The following is a 26,277-nucleotide window of genomic DNA, read 5'->3' as shown; positions in this document are numbered from 1 at the left end:
CTATATTAGATATTTTAAAGATTTTAAAAGAATTTTAATGGATTTTATTTATTTATTTATTTTTGAAAATTTTCTAATTCGTTCCAAATGGTGGAGGGTATTCAAAGTTCGGCCCGGCCGAACTTACTGCTTTTTTAATAATTTTTGGCAGTCATAAGCTTAAAAAAATTTTCATTTTTAAAGAAAATTCTGCAGTCGTAGATTATTAAAAGGACTTCTGGAAGAAGAGGCTTTTGTGAATGTTTGAACGAAATAGAAATTTTATAAGATTTATTGGTGATCGTGAACCTTTTTAATACTTTTTGGCAGACGTTGATTTCTTAAAAAATGTTGGTTGTGAATTTAAAATTAATTGGCAACCGACGATTTTTGAGAATCGTATATTTTTAAAAATTCTGAGAAGTAAATATCAGATATTGATACCTGTTCGTAAATTTTAAAACGGATTTTTGGAAAGGAAATTTTCGAGCCCTGTTCGCAAAGATCCTTCTAATGTATTCTATGGAAAAACATTTGAAAATCTTCTATAAAAAGGCTTTTTGAATATCTGCTACAGAAAGGCCGCCTCTTGAATAGAAGTCTGCCAGTTTTTGTCAATTTCTAAAGCTCGTCGAAGTTATTTACTATCTGTACAAGGAAATCGTAAGATTCCTTGTTTAACTCCCGTATCTCCCTAAGCTGTGATGCGAGCAGCCTTTTTTTCGAAAGAAGAATTCTATTCGTCAAGAATTCGCGTTTAGGTAAGCGAGGCTAGTTCTTTTTAACTTCTTCACAAACCTACGCTTAGTCTTGTCATACGAGATTTTCTTTTAGGCATACCCGCTTACTGTCCGCGGCGCCTTATTTAATTCGCAGCTACCCATTGTATCAATTGGTCGTTCCACTATCCACAATCTGAGAACGCGTCCGTTAACAAGCAGTTTTTGAGAACGGCGAAATTTCAAATTTCCATTAAAAAGACGACATTTATAATGTTTCCTTTAGAGTGAGATTGTGATACTTTCTATAAAAAGCAGAACTTTTAAGCTCTCGATATAAAACGAAGACATTTCAAAGGTCTTCTACAGAAGGACGAAATAGTAACGGACATCTCCATAGCAAAAAATATTTTTAGAGGTGTTGATAGAAAGAAGATTATATATGGACAGTATATATGGAAGCTATAGCTATATCTGAACCGATCTCGATAAAATTTAGCAAATATATTTCTGAGCTGTATGTGATACATTTCCCCAAATATTGTCGTTACAGGGTGCAAATTACGGCTGCTGAGGACAAAAATAGCAAATCGGATGAACAATATATATGGGAGCTATAGCTATATCTGAACCGATTTCGATCAAATTTGGCATACTTATTTTCAGGTCCAATCTGATCGTACGTGCAAAATTCCATAAAATTCGGGCTGATATTAAACGTTTGGTGCACAATAAAAGGCAAATCGGACGAAGATATATATGTGAGCTATATCTAAATTTTGACCGATTATCTCCAATTTCAATAGGGTTCGTCCTTGAGCCAAACAAATGATTTGTGCAAAACTTCAACTGGATAGGGCAATAAATGCGAACTGTACTTTGTTTACAAAAATACATGGACAGACGGACGGACAGACAGACAGACGGACGGACGCAATGCATAAATCGACTCTGAATGTGATTCTATGCAGATCATCAAAAAGAACTATGGGTCTATCTCGTTTCCTTTTGCCTGTTACAAACAAATGCACAAAGACATAATACCCTGACCACCTTGTGGTGTAGGGTATAAAAATCAAATCACTTCTGCCAAAGAGCGAATACTTGCCATGTGTCATCAATAGAAAAGAAGAAAATTGACGTCTTAAGGTTTTCTACAGAAGAATAGAGGGTATAAGATGAAGTAAGCCAGAAATACCGATTAGAGGAATCTTACAGAAAAAAGACTCTTTGTGGGACACCTATATGAAGTAAATCTTGAAAGGAATTCTTAACAGAAAGACACCCCTCCATAGGAAGTAGACCTTCTATGGGATTTCTACAGAAAAAAAATTTCTTAAGGTTTTCTGTAGTAAAATAGATGTTTAAAAGCCGTCTATAGAAATACGATTCTTGCAGAACTTGTAGGTTTTTATAAAAATAAGACATTTTAAAAGCTATCATCAGTTCCAAATGATGAGTTGGGTTCCACATTTGAGTTGTTTGTGTTGCCTTAATGCCACCAAACATCACATCCATACAAATGTATTGGCCGTATATATCCAAAATGTAGTGGTTGAGATTAGTCCCTACTCTTTTTTATTCTGTTCCATCTTTGTCCATCATCTAGGACTGGTTCCTTGTTTGATTACACTGAGAGACTGGTTATGTAAATTCCAGTTCCATCTTTTTTGGGTTAACCTCAAAAATCAATCGTTGTATATTTATATCAATAGACATTTATAATTTTATTTTGATCCATTTTTTGTTCATTCCTCCTTCTGACATTAACATTCATTAAAATCAATTACCATTTTTATGTTTCTCTCATCAAATTTTAACCTCTCTCTCCCTCTCTCCATCTGTAATTCTTAACATCCATAAATATCCTTGCGTTTTTTCTCACAATTTCCATTCCAATTTGGAAATATGGCACTTTTTGGTGTTGATTAGTGGTGTCTGTCATTGTCTGCCAATGTCAGTCAAAATAATTTGTTGGCATTAAGTATTCTCCTGTTGACAGTTGGCATAAGGTACAACATAATGTCATTTGACTGTCAATGTTGGAAAATTGTTTGGGTTTTCCCTTTCTGGCTCTTTTTTTTGGGAAAATTTATTATGACTTTTGCTGTTGCTGTTTTGTTCGTGGCACGTCTAACGTAACAGCGAAAGAGAAACCCCGAAAACTCAAAAAAAAAAAACGAAAAAAATTGGGGGAGAATATAAACAAACAGAGAAGAAGAAGAAAAACGAACCACACAAAATATGACACATTTAAAAACGCTGCATGAAAGACCAAACGCTAAAACAGGAAGGTGTCAATGTTGTTTCGGTGGTGGACGGGACACGTTGGGTTAGGTGTTGCTGAGTTATGTCTCATAAATTTTTGTGGTCACAACAAAAAAGTGTCAAAACTGATTTACATTTATGTCTCTCTAACCAGGTGGTGAACCAAACGGCAAATCACAAACAACAAAAAGGCTAATTAGAGGGGAAATATTAAACAAAAAATCAACGTTCCGAAAAGGGTACCCAATCAAAAGACCACTGAGCAGAATGGTAATAATAAAAATAACGGGAATTTGGTTAATTTCATTTACATAATTTTTTCTAATTTGTACAATTCTTTATTTGCTTTTTCTTTGATTATGTGTAGTGTTGTTGTTGCTGTTGTTGTTTTGTTTCTGTGAGTTGTAGAGCATTACATTAATCTCGCTGAACACTTTTGTGACTGTCATCAAGTCACTTACCATAAAAGAGTGCCTTAAATGGTGTGATTTGTTACTGTTGAGAGGCCACAAAAGAAGAAAACAACAACTCAACAAAAAAACTCTCAAGTAGTCGCATAAAACTCTGAATAGTAGTAGTAGTTGTTGCAACACACCAGCCAGCAGCCAGCACTACTGACGCTACTTAAGCAGCAGCCACAATAAGAAACTGTAAAAACGCTGGCATAAGTGACATAAAATGACACATTGCGTTGGTTGGCAAATTACATGCGACGAGTACGTGTTGCTCGATGTCGGTTACAGCGACGTAACACGAAGTAAGGGCTGGTGGTGGGTGGGAGTTATGCAGCACCGCAGAGAAGTAGAGTATTTAACTTATATCTTTACAATACGCAATCGTTAAGTTGTAGTACAGTAGAGTTCAAAAGTGGGATATAAGAAAAGTAATGGATGTAAATGACATTTCTTCGGAATCTTTGTTAACTGCAGCATAATTATATAGAGTTTTCTTTTAACGGAATGTGATGAGGGATTATTTCCTCATAGGTTTTTTGAGGTATGATTTTAAAGAAATAGTAATGTAACCGTCACCTTGCCATGTTCCTAAAGACAAAATTGCTTTTGAGACAGGTTCAAATTCCCGGGTTTCATAATGTTTCTCACAACTTCTACCACCCGGAAAATGTTTACAAAACATTAAGGTCCGCAATAGATGTGGTCAGCGATTGCAAAATATTGACTATGTAGATTTGTTCCAACAGTGCGTGTTAGGCCTTTTTATACCCTCCACAAAAGTATGGAGGATATATTAAGTTTGTCATTCCGTTTGTAACCCCTCACAATATACATTTTAGACCCCATAAAGTATATAAGATAGTAAGAAGAAAAAACTGCAACCAACTTCAGACTGCTCTCATTCCTAAACTACTCGTCCGACAGCTGTTAAAATTATTCCAGTGACAGCTCATTATATTGTTTACAAGCGTACAAAATCATTTCGGTGAGAATTTGGAAAGTTATTCGTGATGGAATTCAAGCGTGATAGTGTGATTTCTTTATATTTGGCTGGAGAACCACAAGTGGCTATCGTTAGAGTAATCCAGCATTTAAATGTAAATAAATCTTTTGTGTCTCGTACCATCGTTACCGTTATACTGGTAGCGTAGCCCGATGTCAAAGAAGGATGGTTCGAAAAGTAAAGAAGCGACTTGATCGAAACCACGTTCCAGTGGACGAAAAATATCTCGTGAGCTGATCATATCGCAATATTCCATTTGGCAAATATTGAAAAGTTGCTTCGCTTGGCCGAAAGTGGTGAACTGCCGATTTTGGTTTTCTCCGATGAGAAAACATTCGTTGTGCAGCAGTTTGTAAACAAACAAAATGATCGTGTTTACTTGCCAAATAGGTCAGCTTAAAATGTGCAACTTCGGTTGGCCACCAGAACTCAAGCGCTGGCCATGGTGACGGTGTGGGCCGCCATAACAGCCGATGGTCGCTCTCCGCTCGTATTAACCGACCATGGCATCAGAATAAATGCTGAATATTATCACGAAAATATTCTGGAGGGTGTATTAAAGCGTTGGGCAGGCAAACATTTTGGCCACAGACCTTGGGCATTCCAACAGGACCTTGGGCATTCCAATCATTGCACTCAGCAGGCGCCCCTCAAAATGGTTACAAAATGAGGTTTCTTGCTTCATGTCCAGCGCACAATGGCCACCAAAATCTCCGGACTATTGTGTCTGGAGTATTTTGGAAAGCAATGTTGGCACTAAAAAATACCAAAGTGTCGATCAACTCAAGCAAGCGCCAAAATATCACAGAGCAACATTCGGGCAGCGTGTCACGATTTCGTTGGCCGTTTGAAGACCATAACTCGTGCCAAAGGTTACCAATTCGAACAAACCTCCCGATATTCGGTACTTTTATGATTTTAGCGGCAACATTCACCGGAGTTGTTTCAAATTTGGTATTTGAAATTCGTAATGGATACTACAGTCTATGACAGAAAATTGTCTGTGCAGATCCAATTAAATAGTTTCGCATTAAAATATTGTAGTGACTTTTGACAAAAGTTGCCTATACTGTGTATTTAAGATTTTAACAGAATTTTTAACAGATTTAATTTTTTTTTAAATTGCCAAATTCGTTCCAAATGGTGGAGGGTATTCAAAGTTCGGCCAGGTCGACCTGACAGCTCTTTTAACTTGTTAGTACTCAAAATGCACAATATGTTTAGTTTGACAAAAAAAAATATATAAAAATTTCAACATCAGACTAAATTATATTCCAATTTTTTTCTTGTTCGGAAAGAATAATAGGGAAATGTCTAATTTTTATACCAAAAAGTCTTAAAATCGTTCATTTTGAAGTTTAGAGAGGAGGATATTATTTAAACCATGGCACAATGGACCTACATCCAATTTTCTGTCCAAAACTATTTCAACGTCTCCACATGTAAACCCTTAAAACTAATAGTGACCTCAATATCAAATTTCGGGATTCCAGGCCTATCCCTTCACTCAATACCAAATTAAGTACCCTTTATTACTTTTCGTACATAAGCCCTTTATTTCCGAACCACCGCCAAATCTCAACCGCAGTTAACAACATTTATCTAAATATCAAATTCCGGAATTTTATCTCTATCACTGCACCTAATACTAGAAATAGTACCATTTAGTACTTTTGGTACAAAGATAGTACACATTTCCAAAACAACTTCCATATGTCCAGATTTCACATGAACTGCGACCCTAATACCTAATTGTACCAAATATATTTAGTACTTTTCGTGCACTTGTAGTACACATTACCAAAACCACCTCTTTTTCGCAAACCTTCCACCAGCAGGGACCCCAACACAAAATTTCAAAATTCCAGCTTCATCCGTTCACCCTAAACCAATCGGTTCCAAATTTCGTACCATTTAGTACAGTTCTCACATTTAGTAAATTTTTCCAAAACCATCCTTATATATCGAACTTTCTTTCAAACATTGATTCACACACAAAACATTGCAATCTACATCTTTCCATCCTAGACACCAAAAGTAATCCATATAGAGCCGGTTCGTAGCTCCCTGGGCTTAGCACACTTTAAGCTTCTTGAAAGCTTCTGCTATTAGTGCGATTTAAGACTTCGAAATCCTGCAGCGCCAACACGCTTTTAGATAGTTCAATGGGCTGTGTGCTCTCCATGTTTTAACAACCTTCTTTCCCTCTATTCTCTTAGCGAGTTTCATGAGGATAGCACGCTCCTGCAAGAGTCTACAATTTATGCAACATCTCTCGAAAATTTTCTTATTTTTTAAAAGCCTCTTATTTGTAGAACATCTTTGGATTGCCTCATCGTCGACCCTTATTTGTATCAAAAAAAAAAAAAAAAAAAAAACAAGAGAACTTATTTCCCCTTCACTTTTCCCCTCAACTGTATCTGAAAATGCATGAATTAAATCTACATGTGGGGGTGTTCTGGTGTTTCGGAAATTATGCATGGTAATACTTACATGGTGTGTTTGTGTGTGTAATGGACTTGAGACACATTTAAGTGACTGAATGAAATGCCATGATTATATTTTTGTGGTCTTCTAAGCGCATACGTCGTTATGAATTACTCTTAAGATGACGATGACGAAGAAGACAACGACAACGAACACAGGACCACAATGACAAGACGTCAGTTGACAAAATGCAAGACACAACACGACCACTGTGTTAACATACAACCGAACGCAGCGCAACACAATACAACCCAACAACTACAACAACATGAAAGTGTTAAATAGTCCGACAATTGACATGACAGGCATCATGCGTTACATTTTATTAGTTCATAATTCGTAAACTTTAATGAATGAATGAAAATGCAAATGTAACCGATGATGGAGCAGCAGCAGCGGCATTCAGCCGGCCAGTCAGTCACGACGTGTAATAATGACGATGGTGATGACAATGACATCAACAGTGGTTGCCAAGTACACACTATATAAAAAACTTGCAGAAGGTATTAGCTGTAGGAATTAATTGATGCAAGATCCATATTCGTTAAGGTAATTCGTGATCCTCTGTTAAGGCATTTAGTTTGGTTTCAAAATTAACTGAATTGCCAAAGTAATCTACTGCAAGGTCGACCAAAATGAGACTAGACAAAAATGTGAGTTTATAAGAGAAAATACCGTTATATATATATATATATATATATATATATATATACATCCATACCACAAGAATGGAGTTGAAACCGTCAGAAAGAAGAAATTCTCAGCTAGACATTCTTTCCGTTAAAATATACAAAAAATACGTTGTGACATCATTGTCAAATCTTTAATGCTTTGACTTAATATTTAGCTTACCTTATTTTTATATACTTCGTAATAAAATTCCATCAATATTTTTGAAATCTGTGATGTTAAAACTGGGAGTTTTGTCAGATAAATGGGATTCTAACTTAGCTCACGTAAGCCTATTTCTTTGTAAATGTATTGCTAATGATCTCTCACTGATATAAAGCCTATTAAATGAATAACTTTCGAGAAGTGTCAGTGGTCCTTCACCTACCGCATATTTAAATTCACAGCAAGATTACATACCTTCTATATATATCAATGAGAGACTGCGTGGCTGCAGATGAATCGCACCCAGGTGAAAAGGCTGAAGCTGGAATGTTGAAATATTGTTGGTATTAGTAGGTGTTTTTTGGAAATGTGCACAAAGTTTAACAACGGTACTAAATGATACTACACTTGGTATAACTTGAACGGATTGATTTGGAAATTTAAAATGGTATTATTGGGCTCTCTTCTGGTGCATAGGGTTAAGAGTTCAGCAAACGTACGATTGGTACCAAAAGGTAAATACGGTATTGCATGAAAAGATACCGCTTAAAATCTCAAATATGGCATTATTGTATAGGATTGAGATTTGGTGGTGGTTTTGGAAATACGTACAGGGTGAGATGAAAAAACTGCAACCAACTTTAGACCGCTGTCACTCCTCCGACAGGTGTTAAAATTATTCCAGTGACAGCTCGTTATATTGTTTTAAAGTGGGCCAATATTACCCTGGCATAGCATTGATACAAATACATATAAAGATTTCCAAACTTTGCACAAAGTTGGATCAGCAGTTTTGGCTCTATAAAGTAAATTTTTTTGGTGGAGGAACGAAAAGTTGTGAATCAATATTTCTTGTATCCGAATCTTAGTTTGATAATAATATTACGATGAACAAAGTGTGGACAAAATCAGATACTCCCTTCAAGAGTTATTGCCAGAGAGAGATGGATGAAACCCCTAGATCGACTCCAAATATCCTGAAACCAATTTACGCTAAAGAGTCCTAGAGTCTAAACCGGTTATTTCGATAAATCACGTTGATGTATATCTTTTTTAGTCATATGTCTGAGGGTATACAAATTGGACTTCATAGGGAAAGTGTAAGGACTTCCTTATTCTGCCTTCCGTATGTACGAAAGCTTTGGAAGCTTTAAAGGCTATGAAATTATAAAATATCTCCAAATGTTCTTTTAGATCATATAAGGACTCTCCGTTGTCAAAATTGTTTACGGTGGTTCTCTAATTCTTTGGAAAGTTTCCCTTTTTATACCCTGTACCACAAGGTGGTCAAGGTATTATGTCTTTGTGTATTTGTTTGTAACAGGCAAAAGGAAACGAGATAGACCCATAGTTCCTTTTGATGATCTGCATAGAATCGCATTCTGAGTCGATTTATGCCTGTCCGTCCGTCCTTCCATATATTTTTGTAAACAAAGCACAGGTAGTATTTATTGCCTGATCCCGATGAAATTTGTTTGATTCAAGGACGAACCCTATTGAAATTTGTAGATAATCGGTCAAAATTTAGATATAGCTCCCGTCCGATTGGCCTTTTATTGTGCCCCAAACGTGGAATATTAGCCCAAATGGGATGGAATTTGGTACTTACGACCAAATTGAGTCTATAAACAGGTATGTCAATTTGGTGAAAATCGGTTCAGATATAGCTAGAGATCCCATATATATTGTTGATCCAATTTGTTGAATTTGTCCTCCGCAGTCGTAATATGCGCTCTGTAACAATGATATTTGGGGAAATATAACAAATACAACTCAGAAATACCCTGGCTAAATGTTATCGAGATCGGTTCAAATTTGGATATAGCTCCCATATATATCTGTATTCGATTTCAAGTTAATTGTGCACCAAATGGGTAATACAAGCCCGAATTGAAGAGGCACAAATGCCTCGGAAAATTTAGTAGAAATCCTTTAAGAAAAGGATTTTCCCCTCATATATTAGTTCCTTTGGACTTTAAAAGGCAACTATAATCATAGTTGGTAAGATTTAATTCTCACAAATTCCTCATAAAAACTCAAGTTCAGAGATGGGTAATACCGGTCCACTTCCCCACAAAAGTTCGAAATTTTCAAAAAATATATTTTTTGCACAAAAAGAGAATGGATAATCCGATTTTGCTTCAACTTTGCAAATCCTAATATCTGCGTCAGTGCTAGTCCAGGTGTGAAAATGGACAATATCGATCCATCTTCTTCAAATTTCACACATCCCTATATTTATATTAACCAAAGGTCTGGTGTTAAGATAGAATATATCGTTCCACTCCTTCTGGTACCTCCCCCACAAATGGTCGACATTTTCAAAAATAAATATATATTTTTTGCACCGAAAGAGAAACGATAATTCGATTTTGCTCCAACTTCTAAACCCCTAACAGTTGCTTTAGTGCTAGTTCAGGTGTGAAAATGGACAGTATCGGTCTACTCCTTCTGTTACCTCCTTATAAAAGGTCAACATTTTAAATAATTACAATTCTCATAAAATGTGATGTAAGAGTCCGATTGTCTTGAAATTTCACACATCCCAATATTTTTATAAACCCAAGATCTGGTGTGAAGATGGAATATATCGGTCCGCTTCTTCTGGTATCTCCTCCATAAAAGTTCGAAATTTTGAATATCCAGGACGTTCAAAAAAGCGAAATTGACATCGGATTCATTCAAGACTTGGTACATCCCGTCCAAAGCTAGCACTTCGCAATATTGATATCATATTTATTTATTTAGGTCCGATACGAAATGACCACTATTGGCCTATTCCTTCGGAACCTGCTGCATAAGGGGTTAAACATTTGAATAATTATAACAGAAGTACAAATATTTTTAAATAATCGAACATTGGCTGAGGGTATACATCTGTCGGCAAATCCGACCGATACTTTTTTACTTGTTTTTTATTTATCTTTGATACCACTGTCCATCATCGAACTCCCCATATAAGCATAAGAGTGATGATAGAGCAAATTTTACGCGCAACAAATAGACGTTGGCGGTGACGTATTAACGAACGATGATAATGCACATGTTGCTTGCTGCTGCCGCTGCTGTTAAACGTGGTAATGCTGATGTTGACAATGATAGCTGTTGACAGTGACAACCACGATCACAGCGTCCCTGTCCGTCTGTCTCTCTCTCTGTTCACTGAGTGGTGCTGATGATGACGATGATGCCTTCAAAATCAACTCCATTCTATGCCACAGCGACATCGACAAATCCATTTCGGCCCAGACCCTTCTGCCTGACTTGAAAAGTGTATTGTTAGTGAAGTGTTTAACATAAATGGCATAATTTAAAATGCCCATTCGCAGAGCAGAAGAGCGAGGAAAACAAACTGTTTACATTTAAATTATATGCATCAGGCTTAAATGGCTTGTGAAAAGCCCCCGAAGATATAATTCACTCACTCATTCTCACACAGCGAGCCAGCACCTAAAGGCTGTCGGGAATAAATTTTTGAAAATTTCCACCAAACACGCTTTGAAAAATAACAGCAGCAGAAATAATTTAAATACATTTTTTTTCTAAGGCTCCCTTGAATTTGAATTTGTCTGTTGGGTATTCGAGTGTGGTGGGTTTTTTTGCCAGCAAATCCCACGCTTTCACTTTTTGACTATGTGCTGCAGGAATATTTTATGTGGATGCCAGAGTGAGTACACACGCACACACATATGGGTGTTGTATTAAAATGAAATGGTAAAGAAACGAGGATCTACGGAGAAAGTAGTGGGAAGACAGTTTACTACTTGCAACAAGTAGTTCTTCGTGGAAATGTAAAACATAATGACTTAAAAAAAAAAATAAGAGAAATTTTTGTCTGGGAACAGCAGGACAAAATTCTATGAGGAATCATAAAATATTTTACATATGCTTGTAATTCGTATAAGAGGTTCATATGAACTTCTAACATGAAATCTCATTGAATCTCAAGGGCCAATAACATTCTTGTGACCAGTAAAATTTCTTCTAGCAAAAAAAAAAAAAGAATAATAATAAATTATTAATTTTAAACTAAACTAATAAAAAGGCATCTAAGTAAGTACTCTCCACCATTTTGAAGGAACTCGAAAGATTTCCAAAAAATCCGTTGAAAAAAGTTTTAATAGGAAAACCCTTATATGGGGGCAATAAGAAGACATGTTCCTTCACAAAAAATTTTTTTCAAAGGCTGTAGCACCGATTTCGGACTTAAAATACGAAATTTGAAACGGTGAGTAATGCCGATAAAATCATCAAAATACTGAATATCAGGAGTTATCGTTATACAGGGAGAGATGAAAAAACTGGAACCAAACTACTGTAAATTCAAAGCCACTTATCCGACAGCTGTTAAAATTATTCCAGTGATAGCTCATTACATTGTTTACAAGCGTACAAAAGCATTTTTGGTGAGAATTTTCCAGAAAATATATTATTCGTAATGGAATTTAAGCGTGATAGTGTGATTTCTTTATATTTGGCTGGAAAACCATAAGTGGCTTTAGTTAGAGCACTCAGCATTTAAATGTGTATAAATCTTTTGTGTCTCGTACCATAGCTTGTTACCTTGATACTGACAACGTAGTCTGACGTCAAGGAATTGGACGGAAGAAAACAGCAACATCAGCAGAAATAGTTCGAAAAGTAAAGAAGCGCATCGCAGTGGCCGGAAAATGGCTCGTGAGCTGAACATATCGCAATATTCCATTCGGCAAATGTTGAAAAATGAGCTCTGGGTAAAGCCATTGAAATTCCAAAAAGTGCAAGAACTTATACCGCAACAGATAGAAAATAGACTGAAAACAACTAAGGAGTTGCTTCCGTTGGCCGAAAGTGGTGAACTGCCGAATTTGGGTTTCTCCGATGAAAAAACATTCGCTGTGCAGCAGTTTGTAAACAAACAAAATGATCGTGTTTGCATGCCAAAGAGGTCAGCTGAAAATGTGCACTTTCGGTTGGCCACCAGAACTCAAGCGCAGGCCATGGTGATAGTGGGGGCCGCCATGACAGCCGATGTTCGCTCTCCGCTCGTAACAATCTGCTCTAATAATCGACAGTGGCATCAGAATAAATGACGAATATTATCGCGAAAATATTCTGGAGGGTGTATTAAAGCCTTGGGCACGCAAACATTTTGGCCGCAGATCTAAGACCTTCCACACCTTAGACATTCCGCAGACCTTGCACTCAGCACCATTGCACTCAGCACGCGCCAAAATCTCCGGATACCAATCCGTTGGACTATTGTGTCAGAATTATTTTGGAAAGCAAGGTTGGCACTAAGAAATACCAAATACCTTCGGTTAGCCACCTGAACTCAAGAGCCGTCCATGGTGATGGTGTGGGCCGCCATGACAGCCGATGTTCGCTCTCCGCTCATATTAATCGACCGTGGATTCAGAATAAATGCCGAATATTATCGCGAAAATATTTTGGAGGGTGTATTAAAGCCTTGGGCACGCAAACATTTTGGCCGCAGACTTTGGACCTTCCAGACCTTAGACATTCCGCAGATCTTGGACTCAGCAACATCGCACTTAGCACCCGCTAAAATCTCCGGATACCAATCCGTTGGACTGTTGTGTCGGGAGTATTTTGGAAAGCAAAGTGTCGATCACTTCAAACAAGCGCTTCGCCGGCAATGGACCACAATACCGAAGAGCAACATTTGAGCAAAGGTGGCCCATAATTCGTGCCAAAGGTGGCCAATTCGAACAAATCTAAACTTATTCTAAAATTTGATGCTATTCAGGCATTTTTTGCTTTCATTCAATAAAATTAAAAAAAAAAAAATGAAAAAATTATGGTGTTAAATTTGGTTGCACTTTGCTTATCTTACCCTGTACAGGGGCTATACGAGAGCTGTACTACCTATTCCGAACTTTGGTAGGTACCTTTATATAGGGGCTATATATGAAAATGAGGACCAACATGTTCCATTTACCAACTTAGCCTGTCTATTGACAAAATACACGTGTGTCCAAAAAATTAGCATTCTATTGCAATTCGTTCCAAAAATAGCGTGATTACAAAAGACAGCCAGTTGCAAACAGAATGGAAAATTTAATATACCCCCCTTAGAATGGCGAAGGGTTAAATAATAGTTTTTCAATTTGTTGGGAAATTTTTATCAAGTTTTTTAAGTTAATTGGATGCTGTAAAATTCAACGATGAAGCAGTTTCGAAGTCCTGAATTTCAAATAATTTTAAGTAAACACTACTCTGATTAAGGAGGAAGCCCTAAAGAATTCATCATTCAAGGATTCGAAATGCCCCCAATAACAACTTTCGAAAAATAGAAAATACCTAAAGAATTAATCACACAAAGAACTCCCCGTCAGAAATCTTTCCCGATATAAGCCACCCAATATTTTTCTCACCACCCTCGAATACCAAATGCACATCCGTATCTGTTTTGTTGTAAGCACATAAAAGTTGCTAAGTACTTGAGCCACAGAGATGCACACAACCAAACCCACACACACACTCGCTAACAAAAAAATCTTCACATGTTTTTGAAGTTGTTAGACGTGCTCTTAAAAAGTGCTACTATTTGAATAAATTTGTACTTGTTTTGCTTTTTTTTCTTCTGTTATTTTAAAAATATATATATTTTTTGTTTCTATTATCCATTCGTATTCGTAATGAATTAGCATGCAGAGACTGCAAGACGCACAGACGGATAGAGGATGCCGCATGCTGCCCCAGAGGTAGAAACAAAAACAAATTTTTTTACAGCTCCAAAGAAATAAAGCATGTTGCATACAACATGCTCAGCTGCATGTTGATACCTCATGTCTCATGTTGTTTGTATGTTGTGTGCCATGTTTCATTCAAAGTTGCTCTGAAGAAAAACAAAGAAACAAACCAAACCAAAAAAAAATGCTCAGTGAGAGCTTATAAATAAGTTAGCAATGTGGGTTGCCATTTTGGGATTTGTTGACCAAATAAATATAAAATAATACTATCAAAGGCCTATTGGACGAAAATATTCTCCAGGTCTTCCAGGGACTTATAACCTCCTTTTCGCTATTTAAACACAACTTCCTTAAGTTTTTTGAACAGAAACCCCTCAAAACAACTGACTGCCTTGGGCTGTTAAATTGAAAAAAGACATTCTATGAACAAAACACTTTTTGTGGCTTTTTGTTGTCAAAAGTCCTTCCAAAGGGGTTCTATAAACAGATGAAGTTTTGAGGGTCATCTACGGCTACGAGACCTTAATATGCCTTTCTTAAGCCTTCAATTATTAGATGATACTTACAAAAAAATCTATATAAAGAAGATCTTTACAGTTTATTTGCAAAGAGAAGACCAGATGCAAGTTTTCGACAGAAGACCTCAGACAAATCTTCTAAGTGCAGATGGTTTGAAACAAGTCTTCCATGTACATAAGTTCTTCTACAATTTTTCTTTGGATAAAAAATCTTCTACAGGTCTTTATAGAGGAAAGACTTAAGATTTATGTTTTCAAGCAACAGAAGAACTTTTAAGCGTATTTTGTAGGCAAAAGGCCATTTGGAAAATCTCTGAAAACCTCTTAAAAGCTTTCTATTAGCTGTAGACATATATGGTCTTCCATAGACCGATAAATTTATGAAAGGCTTCAGCCTTCCAAAGGTCTTCTATGAACAGATACATTTTTGGGGCTTTTCTAGGACAAGAAGAAATTCTCAAACCGAAGCGCTCCCTAAGAGTTTTTCAAGTCTTCTAAAATCAGATAATCTTTACAGAATCTTCTGCAATGAAGACTTCCTTCTGGTCTTCTATGGAAGACCTAATTTTTCTTTTTACACAAGTCATTTTCTCTTTGGACGAAATATCTTTTACTGGACCTCCACAAAGAGAAGACCTTCTGCAAGTACTTTACAAACAGAAGGTATTCAAATGTTTTGTGAGCGGCATTTCCTCGGTTAATCGACATGCTAGTGAAGTTACTACGATTTCTACGTAAAGGAGACCATTCGATTATACGGAGTCTTCTATGAATATTCCCTTATATTCATAAAAGCCTCCATTCAAAATGATCTTCTACCAAAGAATACCCTCTGCGAGTCTTCTCAAATAAAAATTATCTTTTATTGTCAATAGAGAAATGGCGGTCTATATAAGGTCCTCGAAAGATATTCTCTGCAAAGAAAATCTTTATATTGTCTTTTCTATACAAAATACCTTCAACTGGTCTTCTCTTTATGGAAAACCTTCAAAAGTTCTCTATATAGAAGACCCTAAAGGGGCTTTCTCTTTGTATAAGACCCTCACAAGTTCTTCTCTCTGTAGAAGACTTTTTGAGTGTCTATTATTGACAGAAGACTCGTTGAAGTTCTTTCAAAAATAGGGGACCATTTGACTGTTTTTGTAGAGAAACATTTTTTTTTTTTTTGACCTTCGAAATATCTCCTCTTTATAAAAGACCTTCAAATAGTAACTTCTTTATATAAAACCCTCAAAAGACCCTCTTAAAAGATCCCTAAAGGGACTTTTCAGAAGTCCCTCAAAGGGTATTCTCTCTACAGAAGACTTGTTGAGTGCTTCGGGGTCCTTCTATGGAGAAAAGTCCTTCCGTAGGTTTCTCATTAAGAAAATGGAGACATAGGATAGGAAAGTAATTTTGAAATATTTACTTCTACTCTAAGGATGTATGTTTGAAGGTCTATTGAAAATAATGGAGGTCAATAAAAGGCCTTCAAAAGACCTCTTCTTTATAGAATATTTTCACATAATAGTTTCTTTATAAGAAGGATCTTTTAGAAGATCCTCACTCTATAGAAGACTTTTTCAGAATCTTTTATTAAATGAAGACTGTGTGAGGTTCTTCTATAAAGAGAGTCTTCAATGGAGAGAAGGGGTTTTTCATTTTGAGAAACCATTTAATAAGTTACAATGGAGTGAAAATATCTCTGATAAATTATTCTATAGAGAAGACCTATTAAAGGCCTTTTTTAAGGTCGTCTGTGGAGAATATTTGTAAGGATTCTTTTTGAAGGTTTTCTTTAGGAAAAAATCTCTTGCTTTTTTCTGAAAAAAGAATATTAATTGCAGCTCTTTTGCCCATAGAATTCCTGTTGATACTTTTCTAAAAATTTTCTAAAAAAAATCAATTAATCTCTTCTTTTATAATTTTTGTGTGTAATAACCAAGATATGGCAACACTGTTTTTAATTCTTCTACCTTAAGAAGAGAGATGATTATTCTCTTAAGATCTACTTGAAATATATACTTCAATTACCATTCTATGATACGTTTTGCCATTTTTGGTCGATTTTGTATTAAAGAAACAGGTGGCAACACTGCTTCTCCATGTGATATTTAACTCTTCATTGCTTAAGCATGGACTTTAGGATTAGAAATTGAATGGATCCTTGGAGAACTGAAGAGCTTAAGATATTTTCAACATAACTAAATGAAGTTTTGTGCTCTGTTGCCTCTTGCTGTCGGTTTTGTTGGTGTTGTTATTGTTGTTGGATTTTTAATCCCTGACTTTGGAGATGTATGACTGAAGAGACTTAAACTATTTACGTAGGAATACATGGAAGTGCGTGTTCCCAAGTAGGAAGAAGAATATTGTGCACAAATTTCGCTTTAATGCGTGAGAGCTTCTAATTTCAGTTGCATTGCGTTTCCAAAATCTGACGGAAGGATTACAATTTCTTGCGTGGTATAATTAATTGAATATGAATATAGATAGTTTTGGCGCCAAGCTAACGTGCAATAATCTTGATAATGGGGTTTAATGTGGAAGAAAAATTTTTGAAATTATAGTTTGAAATGTTTGAATTTCTTAAGAGTCTTCTAAGTTCTACAAAGTTTGAGAATAAAACTGGCAGTGCTAAGAATATGTGGAAAATATGAAAATGCGTTGAAGTTCTGAATATTGAAAATCGAGAGGTATCCCAAGTTAATTTGTTAGTCATATACAGGGTTGTCCATAATCGACGGACCCAACTGGCAATGCCATAACTTTTGACAGAGATGTCACATCGCTTAATGACATACCGCGTTTGAAGCGTCAGTCCAAGCAGATTTTTACCATGAACCAATACACGCCACGCGAGCGCTCTGAAATAGTTGAAATTTACATTCAACAAAAGAAGTCAATTGTGAAAACCCAACGTGCTTTTAAAACATTAAAAAATGTGAGACGTGCGCCTTCTAAGAACACCATTAAGCGTTTATACGAAAAATTTGCGACTGGTAAGGCTCTTTCTAATCCGAAGAGGCCATATAAAAGTCGACCAAGGCGATCGACCGAGAATATCGCTGCCGTACGAGCCAGTGTTGAGAGGTCCCCAGTGTTGGGAGACTCGGTCCATTTACAACGGATTATTCGCATTGATTTGCATTTGTTCCCGTACAAAATTCAATTGGCGCAAAGAAAGTTGCCTGCGTACAAGCCTCGTCGATTGGAATGGGCACAAAGGTCCGTCGAATATGGGCAACCCTGTATATACATTATTTTTAATCAAATACTATTATTGAGCAACTGAAATTTACAACAAGTAAAAAATCTGTTAGTTCTGCCGGGCCGAACTTTGAATACCCTCCATCATTTGGATCGAATTCGACAATTCTCAAAAACAATAAAATCCGTTAAAAATTCTGTTATAAATAGCGAATGTAGCTTTTATATTAGGGTCAATACGACGACATGGACCTGCATAGGTAAATTTTCAATATAAAATATAATATTCAAATGCGAAACTTAGAATAAAATCGGTGAATAATGTAGCTAAAGTCATCAAAACACCGAATATCGGGAGGTACCTTTATATGGGGGCTATGCGAAGACGTGGGCCTGCACAGATAATTGTCTGTTTTCGGCTGTAGTATTCATTGCGAACTTCAACTTCCAAATTTGAAACAATTCCGGCGAATAATGTCGCTAAAATCATCAAAATACCGAACATTGGGAGGTACCCTTATATGGGGGCTATGCGAAGACGTGGGCCTGCACAGATAATTTTCTGTTTTATGCTGAAGTATTCATTACGAACATCAATACCAAATTTGGAAGAATTCTGATGAATATTGTCGCTAAAATCATCAAAATACCGAACGTGGACTTACATGGCCCATTTTCAATACCAAAATTCCTGCAGGCATAATATACATTTGAGTAAAATTTTAGCAATCTACTTCAGTTCGTTCGGAAGCTATGGTGATTTCCACAGACGGATAAACGGACGGGCATCGTTAAACGGACGGGCATCGACGTAAAATTTTATGCTGATCAAGAATATATATACTTTGTGGGGTCTAAAACGTATATTTCGAGGTATTACAAACATAATATGCCCTCCGTACTATGGTGGAGGGTATAAAAATATTTAAAATTGTGTATATCCAAATTGGTGTTTTTATGTCAGCAGTTTCGTATTAAAACAAAAAAGTATAAAGAGCCAGTGTTTCTAGTAGTGAAATTCCTCCATCAAATCTCTAAAATTATGTGCCAGTCTCGCTGGGAAGATTAAGACGATTGCAAACCTCTACACTCTTCAACAGTAAACTGAAGAGTGATAAAAGTAAATTCCTACTCATCTTATTTAAATATACCCCGATTTTTTCCCTAATCTACCCGAAAAAATCAGAACCTTGCACAATTGTTTACCTAAAGTCAATAGACAACAACACCAAAGGTCTATCTTTTAGAACAGTTCTATTCAAAACACTCACCCAATAAAACAGGTATGCTGCATCTTGGATTCAAACCGATGCGTAAGCAACAACATGTGTGAGAGATGTTTGGTCACAGTGTTCGGCATTGGAACGATTTGTAATTCTTTGAGCAAATAAACACAGCACACATTAAAACTTTTCCTTTGTTATTGTTGCTTTGGGAGGGTGTTGGCAAAGAGAGTATGTGAGCGAAGGGGAAAGAGAGAGTGAGTGCGTGTGTGTATGGCTGTGTTTGTTGTACAACCCTTAGCCATTCGTACAACAGCGTGTTGCGTAAAGCATGAGTAAACAGGTAGGCAAAACAACGGCACAAAGAGAGCAAGAGGGATAGATAGATGAGAGCGAGGGAAATTACAAAGAAAATGCAGTCAGTTTATGATAGCCGATCAAAGTATTCGGATGTGCGTGCAAGACGGAAATCGACGAAACGAAAACTGAACGACGACGACGAGTACGAGTGGCGTGTTTATTTTGTTTACGTACGTAAATTTTCAAGTTGTTATTGTTTACAACGGCTAAAAACAACATAACCAACAAATGTGTGCAACAATAAATGGAAATTCCTTCTTGGATTAAATTTTCGAGGGCCATTATTTGTGAAAAAGGATTTGTGGAGAATTTGAAAAAATCGAAATTTTACCAAGCTGGATTAATTTTTAACAGAAAATAAATTTTGAAAAAAAGGATATAATATTTATTGGAAATACCAAAACAAAATAATTTGAATGTTAATAAAATAAATATTTTAATGCAATTCCAAATAAGAAAAAAAAAAATAATTTTGCAATGAAACATAAAATAATTAATCAAGATAAAAAATTGAAAATTTGAAAAATTGAAGTTTTTAATAAAAAAACTAAGCTGTTAACAAAGTGAAAATTAAAAATTGTTTTATTAAAAATATTTTCATTTTACAAAAGAATAAAATTAACAAAGTGAAATTGGAATTTTGTGAATAAATATATTACCGATGTGATAAGTTCCTGCTTTGTGATTCCTATTTGAAAATACAAGAATTTGAAAAATATTTATCAGAATTTAAACTCAAAAATTATACCTACCATTGGATAATAACAATATACAAAAATACATCTCTGGGTTGAAAGATCCACCTGAATGGAATATAATTATCTTATATAAAGGTATTAACCCAATATTAATTATGATAAAACTTAAGTATATTTTTAAGGTGCCAACGAACATTCCTCTTAATATGATTTTGAAAAAAAAAAAAAAAAAAATGTGATTAGATGCTTTCCCCAAAAAAAAAAAAAAAAAAAAAAAAACTTTTTGGAATATGACTATTACTCCAACCGAAGTAATGTTATTAATTAACTAGTTTTTTTAATAAAACAAATATGCAACGAATGATTTAGAATTTTTGCCATAGTAAATTGAGAATGTTGAATATTAACATGTGTTCCATATGATTTTCAAATCTCTTTTCCGAACAATATTTCAATTTTCTTAGTGCTGCAAACCAAGTGATGGAGTTTTTAGTTTCCCTTAAAAATTGTCACCCAGAACAGCAGAAGTCTGACAGAAAAGAACTTTGTATAACCGAAATAATGTTATAAATAACTAGTTTTTTTTTAATAAAAAAAAAAAAAAATATATATGCAACAAATGATTTAGAATATTTGCCATAGAGAATTCTCAATTCAAAAATATTAAACTTGTGTTCCATATAATTTTCAAATCTCTTTTCCGAACAATATTTATATTTTCTTAGTGCTGCAAGTGATGGATTTTCTAGTTCCACTTAAAAATGTTCACCCAGAACAGCACAAGTCTGACAGAAAAAAGTACAGAATATCGTCGGTGTAATGCTTAATGGTCCTATAAGCCATCTGCTTGTTTTTAGAAAAAAACATTTAAAGTTTTTTTTTTTTTTTAAGTGTTTAGGTTTTCACTTTAAGTAGCATGGAGCCGATTGAGAATAGTGTGAATTTGTTTTTTTGACAAGAAAAATATGCCTATCCCTGGAAATTTTCAGATTATCGCTACAAAATAAAATTAATCAGTGCTATGGGAATGTTGTATATATTAGGGGGTATAATAGCTATTTTTCGGCATCTAGAGGTTTACAATGTAAAAGCGCATCTTCTTTAAACAAGCGTATCCTTTCTTTCCTCTTATTAAGAAATTTGTTAAAAAATTTAAAATTCTGAATTGCTAAAAATCCAAGGTTCATGTTTAAATCGGTAAAATATTTGTGGCATTTTACCTAAACTTGGGGTTTTTTAGTCCCATAAATTAGCCACCTGAATTTGGGAACATGAACACAATTTACAACTCCATCCAAACGTACAACATGCACAAATGCAAAATACCGCCGGGGTTAATTTATTTATTTTTTGTTGATACCCTTAGCCATATGGTAGCAAGGGTAGAGGACAAAAACGGGCCTCATTAAAATAGCGGTTTTAGACCCTAGGTATCTTTGGACCAAATTCGTTACAGGACATTTGGAGTCGATTTAGCGACCGTCCGTGCGGCTGGTGCGCACGATAACTCAATTTCCTCCTCCACAAAGGATAAAAAATTTGAATTACTCTTGTCTTGTCTTCTTCAAATTATACACTTCGCAATATTTTTATTAACTCAAGGTTCAGTGTGAAGATGGAATATATCGCTCCTCTCCTTCAGGTACCTCCCCCACAAAGGGTCAACATTTTGAATATCAATGAAGCTCATTAAAGGCGAAATAGCCATCCGATTCCATTCAAATTTGGTACATCTCAATATTTCCATTAACACAACATCTCTACCAGCTTCATGGTAGAGATCGGACCATTTATTCTGGTACCTCCCCCACATAGGGTTCAAGATTTTGAAAAACAAATTTCACACACACACACAAACATTTTTACCAAGATAATATATATCTGCGAATCCCTTCTAGGGATTCATACAAATGAATGTAATACTCGATATAGTCCAAATCTGGAACGTCGCAATATTTATATCAAGTCGATTTAAGTCCATCGAGGGTAAAAAATTTGAATTATCAAAACTTATTTGAAATATAATAACTGAAAAATCCGTCGAAAAATACCACTTAAATGAAAACTGCTATATGGGGGCTATACGAAGACGTGCACCTGCATAATTTTTGTGTCATAGGCTGAAGTACCGATTCCGAACTTCTAATACGAAATTTTAAATAATTCCGTTGAATAATGTCCCTAATATCATGAAAATTGAAAAAAATGCCGGTGAATAAAGTTGCTAATATCATCAAAACCCGAATTAAGGGAAGTACCGTTATATGGAGGATATACAATATCGTGCACCTCTCTCTCCCAGTGGGTACAGTAGTCAGAACGAAGTCATGGTGTGAATTTTATGACAATTCCATTGAAAATTGTGGCGAAAATCATGAAAATACCCAATATCGGGAGGTACCGTTATATGGGGGCTATTCGATATCGTGGACCGATATAACCCATCTTCTTTTTTACTTTTTTATCTTCATCTTTTTTTTTACAATTTTACTTTCCTATCTTAATTCGTTTTGACTCTAGCGTGATTACACCAGAGGGAGGAGACGTATAGACTGACAGGGCCAAATAGTCCTAAAATTTTACCCTGATCTGGAATATATGTGTATACTTTGTTAGGTCTAAAATTATTATTTTGATGAGTTACAAACGGAATGACGAACTTAATATAGGGTATAAAAAAATAGGACCAGAAAGATCCTTATAGTGACTCGCTTTTGAATTACAATTTTTGTCTTCTCTATTTAGATTACTTTGCGATGTTAACATGCCGAGTTTGTCCTCCAATTATTTTTTGTGTTTCGCAGTGTAATTAAAGCTCAATATTCATTTTTTTTTTTTTTTTGAAATTCTAAATATTGCTACTATCTTCGACGATTTGGAATTTTCACTTAAAAGCGTTCGATACGATTAAGGCTAAAAGCTGAATCTCTATATATAGGATATTTTAAAATTATTGACAACGTAAAGCTTTCTTTGTATTAGAACTGCGCTTAATTACTTTTTTTTTGTTTCGAAGAAACATAATATTTCTACTTTTTATACCCTACACCACAAGGTGGTCAGAGTATTATGTCTTTGTGCATTTGTTTGAAACAGGCAAAAGGAAACGAGATAGACCCATAGTTCCTTTTGATAATCTGCATAGAATCACATTCTGAGTCGATTTATGCATGTCCGTCCGTCCGTCTGTCCGTCCGTCCGTCTGTCCGTCTGTCCGTCCGTCCGTCTGTCCGTCTGTCCATGTATTTTTGTAAACAAAGTACAGGTCGCATTTATTGCCCGATCCAGATGAAATTTTGCACAGATCATTTGTTTGGCCCAAGGACGAACCCTATTGAAATTGGAAATAATCGGTCAAAATTTAGATATAGCTGCCATATATATCTTCGTCCGATTTGCCTTGTATTGTGCACCAAACGTGTAATATCAGCCCGAATTGTATGGAATTTTGCATATTCACCCAAATTAGGTCTGAAAATGCCAAATTAGGTATGCCAAATTTGATCGAAATCGGTTCAGATATAGCTATAGCTCCCATATATATTGTTCATTCGATTTCTTATTTTTGTCCACCGCCGCCGTAATATGCACTCTGCAACAACAATATTTGGGGAAATATATCAAATGCAGCTCAGCAATACATTTGTTAAATTTTATCGAGATCGGTTCAGATTTGGATATAGCTCCCATATATAACTTCGTCCGATTTACCTTTTATTGTGCACCAAACGTCTAATATTTGTCCAAATGGGATGGAATTTGGCACATACGACCGAATTGAGTCTAGAACCTAGTATGTCAAATTTGGTGAAGATCGGTTCAGATATAGCTATAGCTTCCATATATATTATTCATCCGACTTGTTATATTTGTTACCCACAACCGTAATATGCACTCCGTAACAGCGATATTCAGGGAAATATATCAAATACAGCTCAGAAATATATTTGCCAAATTTTATCGAGATCGGTTCAGATTTGGATATAGCTCCCATATATATCTTTATCCGATTTCAAATTAATTGTGCACCAACTGGGCAATACAATTCCGAATTTAAAAGATACAAATGCTTCGGCATATTTAGTCCTTTGAACTTTAAGTTATAATTATAATCATAGCGTGTATGATTGAATTCTCCCATAAAAGCTTGTAATTGTTATGTGGAGCTCTACTAAATTAGCAAAGTGGTGTAGGGTATCATAAAGTCGGCCCCGCCCGACTTTAAGACTTTCTTTACTGGTTTATTATTATGGAAGTGCATGCAAAAAAAAAAAAAAAAAACGACTTAGCCAATATCCATTATACGCTACCCCAAAGCAAGCTAGCTAGCTAGCTGTGAAATTAAGTGCCGTTGGATGGTGACAAGTGTGACACTTGACAAATCGCGTTTGCAGATATGACGGGCGAAATGGTAAATATTCAATTTCAGGAATATGAAAACAAGGAATAATATCAATATTTCAATATTCTTCCGTCTCATATCTGTGGCACATGTCAGTCTAGAAGTTTATGGTAACACATTGCCTTTGGCAATTACCTTTTAGACATTCATTCGGTCGGTTGGTTGTTCGTTCGTTCGTTCTTTCATTTGTTTGTTTATTTATTTGCTGCTTTTCTTTCGAATCTTTTTTTCTCTCGTGCAAACACACATACACGCACTCTAAAATCATCTGCCAAGAAACATCTCAACGTAATCTCATGTTTTATGATAATGGATTTTAAATAACACCAAACAAGACAAAAGCAAAGTCAAGCCAAGCCAAGCAACCAGTCAGCCAGCCAGCCAGCAGCATCATCTATGCATTCTTAATAGCGTTCTTGGCGCTCTTCTACGGAGGTACTTGTTTTTGTTGTCTCTTCGTTGCTGTTGTTGTTTCTCTTTCTTTTTCTAGAAGTCCATTAACATGTCCTTTGATAAGGAAAATCCATCAAGAAATAAATTTTATGATTTTCAAATAAATGGATCATAAAATCTTTTAAAATATGTCGACAGTTGGGTTGTCTTTTTTTGGTGTATGCGTGTGTGTGTGTGTGTCCATCACATGGCCAGTTGTGGCCAACAGCAAAGGTGATGGCGGCCCAAAAGCTTTTTGAAAATGGGCAAAGAAGAATGACCAGAACATAAAGTGCCAAATGAATGAAAGGGCCAAGATAAAGAAAGGGAAATGGTGTTAAGTGAGGCCGGGCCGAAGTTTTTGTACACTTCATTACGTGGAAATCTAAATTACGGTGAAATTAGTTGGCTTTATATACCTTAAATTTGGGGGGTCTGGAATGACATATAGGCTGTAGTACCCATTACGAACTTCAATACCGAATTTGAAACAATTCCGGCAAATAATATCAAACAAATCATAAAAATAACAAGTATCGGGAGGTACCGTCATATGGGGGCTATACGAAGACGTGGACCTGCACAGACAATTTTCTGTCATAGGCTGTAGTATCCATTTCGAACTTCAAATGCAAAATTTGAAACAATTCTGGTGAATAATATCGCTAATATCATAAAAATACCGAATATCGGGAGGTATCGTCATATGGGGGCTATGAGATATATACCTGCATACAACATTTTTTTTCATTGGCTGTAGCACCCATTACCAACTTCAAATACGAAAGTTGAAATAATTCTGGTAAATAACGTCGCTAAAATCATGAAAATACTGAATATCGGGAAGTACCGTTATATGGGAGATATACGAAGACGTGGACCTGCTTACGAAATTTTTTGTCATGGGCTGTAGTACCCATTACGAACTTAAAATATAAAATTTGAAACAATACCGGTAAATAATGTCACTAAAATCATGAAAATACCGAATATCGCGAGGTACCGTTATATGGGGGCT

At 35.7% G+C, this 26,277-nt stretch overlaps 1 protein-coding gene across 2 annotated transcripts in view; it reads left to right on the top strand.

Annotated features, from left to right (window-relative positions):
- Positions 1-26,277, top strand: part of LOC101892275 (protein Wnt-5) — a 398,457-nt gene that overhangs the window by 80,248 nt on the left and 291,932 nt on the right. Inside the window, exon 1 of one of the 2 annotated variants that reach the window (XM_020036815.2) lies at positions 19,780-19,897. The exons of the other annotated variant lie outside the window; for it this stretch is intronic. The gene's annotated coding sequence lies outside the window, so the exon portion shown is untranslated. Of the gene's footprint in view, positions 1-19,779; positions 19,898-26,277 lie in introns of those variants that run through there. 2 annotated transcript variants of the gene reach the window in all.

Source organism: Musca domestica, unplaced genomic scaffold (assembly GCF_030504385.1).
Source record: "Musca domestica strain aabys unplaced genomic scaffold, Musca_domestica.polishedcontigs.V.1.1 16, whole genome shotgun sequence".
Lineage (NCBI taxonomy): Eukaryota > Metazoa > Arthropoda > Insecta > Diptera > Muscidae > Musca > Musca domestica.
The sequence above is the reverse complement of the archived record's forward strand: the minus strand, read 5'-3'. Positions and strand labels throughout refer to the sequence as shown.